Source organism: Sapajus apella, unplaced genomic scaffold, assembly GCF_009761245.1.
Source record: "Sapajus apella isolate SASKATOON/1434 unplaced genomic scaffold, GSC_monkey_1.0 scaffold9, whole genome shotgun sequence".
NCBI classification, from domain to species: Eukaryota; Metazoa; Chordata; class Mammalia; order Primates; family Cebidae; genus Sapajus; species Sapajus apella.
The window spans coordinates 2,296,669-2,301,870 of record NW_022436949.1 but is presented as its reverse complement, the minus strand read 5'-3'; positions in this window follow the sequence as shown (position 1 = coordinate 2,301,870).

Here is a 5,202-nt window from a genome sequence, read left to right as displayed (position 1 = left end):
GTCCAGGCAAATGTGAACAGCAACCCATTTCAAAACTTTTTATCACAAATGGGTAGTCTCACCTCAACGGCAAGCTTGATTCTAGTTCATCATATTATTTGGAAAGCAAAAAGCATATTTTCCATTCTGTCTCTGCCTTGTTTGAAGCTGAAAACCAGTAGACTGTTCATGTCCACTATGCTTACTATGCTGTTTATATTTCATCTTTGGTTCACAGAAAGATTTAATATAGTGAGCATAATTTTTTATTTTAATATTCTCTCTTTGTATTCTTAGTGGTATGCATCTAACCAAAGGCAAGACAGTGTGGTCTTCAAAGCATTTAATCAGAATATCATCTTGATCACAATTCATTCCTTATTTTAATATTACATTTATAAAATCAGTATTATAATAAAAGTGTGTCAGTAAGGTAATTACTTATTATTTATATTATAATGGAGTCAAAGCCAAACCCAATAGATGTATAGGCAATGAAATAAAATGGCTACACCTAAGGAATTCTTAAAAAGAATCCCTTAATTTTGTATCTCTTTTAAGAACAGAGAGAGTGACGGTCTTGAAGTATCAGTAGGAATTTTCCATGCAAATAATCAACAGTAACAAATGCAAGGAAAAGAGCATTATGTATAGAGAAATAAAGCCATGAGAAGCTACAGCCATAGTAGCCTATGATTCACATCAGAGAGGTCAGTGACTTCATGAAAATAAAACATATCCTATCCAAAAGTTCTGGCAGATTCGTGATATTGAACATTGCATTTGTTTATATAAACATTCATGAATCAGTTACTGAGACTGGTGATTACTATTTACTCTGGTGATTACTATTCACTCAAAAGTCCACATCTATAATATGGAGACATGAACTAATCTCTACCTAAAGCATGCAAATGAAAAATGAGATAACTTTACTAGAAAGAACAGATGGAGATGTAGCAAACATAACAAATATTTATTAAGAGGAGAGGGTTTTTAAATGTGACCATAAACTCATGTTGATTAAACAAAAAATAAACACCATTCATTCTCAAAAGAAGATTAAAAATGAGGTTCTATGCACACACATATTTGTAATATACACACATTTTTGCATATGCCTATTGAGCCATGTTTTTAAATACTTTGTACATAACATCTTAAGTGGTTTATGACGTTATATAAGTTGTGTATTTATCTATTTGTAAATCCTTAATTTCTATCTTAAACTTCTTGAGGAAATCTTAGCTTTATTCAACCTTCTATGTGCACATTATATATACATCAATAAATATCAGCTAAATCACTAGTTAATGTATTAACATACATATGTGTCTAAATTGTATATAGCATATATGTATAAATAATATATATACAGAGAGAGAAGCCCATATGCTAACCTGTTTTCAGATTTTTCTGAAATAGAACTTTCCAAAATGACTACTACATATTAGCTCTTTCAATTAACAATGCTTTAAAGGCATTAATTTCAGGAGCAGAGGCACCAATTATGAGAATATTAAATGACCTAATTAAGAATGCATTTTATGAACAATAATGTTAAAATTGGAAGGTTTAATCATTAAGGACATAATTTTATTTTATGATGTTAATCTGTAACCTTACTTCTATATTTTGTAAATGTTTTCCAATACATTAATCCATCATTATGAGCTCTTTCTCAACCCTGATGACCAAAAATCTCTGAAATTTCTACTCAATTATTTTCTTGTTAATTTACCCTCTTCAGAGATTGCTCTCTACTCTTTTCACATTAACTAATGATGGCTCTCCTTTGTTATGTACTTTATATGGGGACTGCTTGTCTTCCGCTTTCCTTGGGGGAAAATGAGGTAATGCCATGTTCTTCTTTGACCGTGGTCTCTCATCAAACACTTTTTGTGTTTTAATCTCATAAATAAAACTTTGTGATTTTGTTGTTAATTTCAACTTTTGAAATTACCATTGTCCTATTGTCCTTTTTATGGTTACTAATTTATCTCTGGTCAGACACTTAAGTCCTTTATGAGTTGGATTATATTTACCTCCATCTCAATTATTGATGTCATCCGTCTCATCTCTTCCTTTGTTCTTAGCATTATCCATGGTAGCACTGAAGAATGGTCTCCAATACTCAGTGTCTGCCTAGCTCAACACTGTCTATGGCAAGATCAATCGAAGGGGTCTCACAGAGCTCTTCATCCTTACCTAGAAGCACTCTTCCCGTGAATTCAACAATATTCACTATGAATTATATAAAGGGTATAAGAAGCTTTGGTTTAGCTGGAAAGATTATTTCACAGTGTGACTACTTACCACAATTGTATTTGTTGAGGGGAAGCTTATATTATTACTTGTTTTCTTTTTGCTTTTTTTTTTCCTTGCTTTGTCTCCCAGTCTGGAATGCAGTGGCACCATCTCTGCTCACTTAAATCTTAGCCTCCCGGTTTCAAACCATTCTGGTACCTCAGCCTCCCCAGTAGCTGGGATTACAGGAGTGAGCCACCAAACCTGGCTAAATTTTGTATTTTTAGTACAGACTGGGTTTCACCATGTTGGTCAGGGTGTTCTCGAGCTCCTGACCTCAAGAGATCTGTCCACCTCGGACTCCCAAAGTGCTAGGATTACAGGCATGAGCCACTGTGCCCGGCCATATTATTACTTGTTAAGTAGACCACCTATCCTTACTGTCCCAACTAGCCCATATGATTCCTGCCTCATTGTTATAAGATCAGGCTATCATTGGCATTACCTTTTTTCCCTGTGAGACCAATAATACTAATTCCATCATATTCTAGTTTTTAGTAACTAAGGCAACATGAAGCATATAAGGACTCCATGTCATCCCTTTGTCACCAAGACTGTTATCCCTATCTGGTTCAGTACATAGTATTCATGATCCATCGTGTCTCTAGAAATTACATGGTAACAAAATATCCTGTATTCTGAACTTATTTTCTGAGTCCTCTTGAGATAGAAATTCCTACACTGTCCGATCGTATAATTTTTCTCCCTTGAACCTGGTGGCACAGGATATGAGGGTAAGATAGGTTGTCTACTTACACATTACACTACTTCAAGACTATTGTTCTTCCATCCTAGTTAAAATATTAAACAAAAACAGTAACAAAAATAACTCAGCTTTTTTTGAATACTTAGTAGCCTATAAATCACTAACTTTTGTATGACTATAATCTATCATCCCTCCGATCACTCCTTCTTATTCTTTTTATCATATGGCTTGTTTATTTTTCCTGTTTATCTCTCTCCTACTACTCTTGCCATCCTTTTGTATTTATCGCAGGTCCATATAGAGGAGACATCCAACAATCTGACTTGTTATTTTTAGTGACTGTTCAATTACTTTCTACCATGTACATAGCCTAGAGCTTGCATTAACAACAGCTGTATCTTTTTCAACATAAACATGTAAAGAATTTCACCTTTTCTTTAATCTTTACTCTTTCCTGCAAAATCTCTATAGCACATCTCCCCCAACAATTATTCAGTCTCATTGTGGCCTCCAGTCAGTTAATCTTAACTTCTTTATTCTCAAGTATCTTAGGTCTGTTCAGGGTTTTCTTCTTTTTCTATGTTTGCTAATTTTCTAAGTGATCTCAGCCAGTTTCAACTATATGATGATAACTAGTAAATTTGCATCTTCAGCCCTGACATCTCCTCTGAACTCAAGATCCATATATTCTGGTATCTTCACTTAGATATCTAATAGGCATCTCAAGCTTAGCATGACCAATACAAAACCCCATAGCACCCCCACCATAAAAATGCAATTTTGCTTTCAATGCTTTTCATCTTAATAAATGGTACTACTACTCACGGTGGATCAAACAAGAAATCTTTGACTCCTCTTTCACACATTCCACATGTGGTATCCATGAGCATATGATGTATAATTTATTACTTAAAACAGGGGTCCCCAACTTCCAGGTCGTGAACCAGTACTGGTCTATGGCCTATTAGGAATTGGGCAGCACAGCAGGAGGTCAGCAGTGGGCAAGAGATCATTACTGCCTGAGCTCTACCTCCTGTCAGATCAATGGTGGCCTTAGACTCTCAAAGGAGTGAAAATCTTAACGTGAACTGCACAGGTAAGAGATCTAGGTTGTGTGCTCCTTGTAAGAATCGAATAAATGCCTGATTATCTAGGTGGAACAGTTTTAGCCCCAAATCATCCCTCCCCCAACTAGTACCAAAAAGTTTGAGGGAAAACTGATTTAAAACATTTTAAAATACAATACTAAATAAATCTTATCCCATCTCACTTATTCTAATGTATTACTCAGGCCAGCATCTCCTTCGACTACAGAGGCTTTTATTATACCTTCCTAATCGGTTTTCCTATAGCCTTCTTTCGTTCGTCTACCCCATTCATTTATATGACACATTATATTCTCACTCCTCTTTTCCCAACCCTCCAATGGTTTTCCTTAATATTTACAATAAAATTCTTACTATGTTCTGTAAATTGTAATATAATAGCTATGCTTGCTGTACTGAAATTGTGAGTAGGTCCAATGATGAAACATAAAATGAAATGAAAAACTGTTAAAAAATATTGTGTAGGAAGAAATGGAGATTCTAGAATATGATTTTTTTTTTTTTTTGAGACAGAGTCTTGCTCTGTCGCCCAGGCTGAAGTGGAATGGCGTGATCTCAGCTCACTGAAACCTCCATCTTCCAGATTCAAGCATTCTCCTGCCTCAGCCTCCAAAGTAGCTGGGATTATAGGCCCCACCATCACGCCTGGCTAATTTTTGATTTTTAGTAAAGATGGGGTTTCACCATGTTGGCCAGGCTGGTCTCGAACTCCTTTCCTCAGGTGATCCACCTGCCTTGGCCTCCCAAAGTGCTGGGATGACAGGTGTGAACCACTGTGCCCAGCCTAGAATATGATATTTAGGGCTGGACAACTTGAGCTATTGTGGCCAATCCCCTTGTTTTTCCTTCTACGTGCTTACTCCAAGTGTGTGTAAAAAGCAACATAAAGACAATGTTATGGGTCCTTCTGACCTGGTGAATTCTTCCACAGACATGGATCACTGAAGACCTAGCATTTTGGACATATGCCAGTGAAGAATACATATGGTACCAAGGACCTGTTTCCAATTGTACTATCACATATGATTGAGATCACACACCACCCTTTTATTTCTGTGGTTAGTGTGGGAGTCAAACAAACTTATTAATAACATGAGCTGAGTC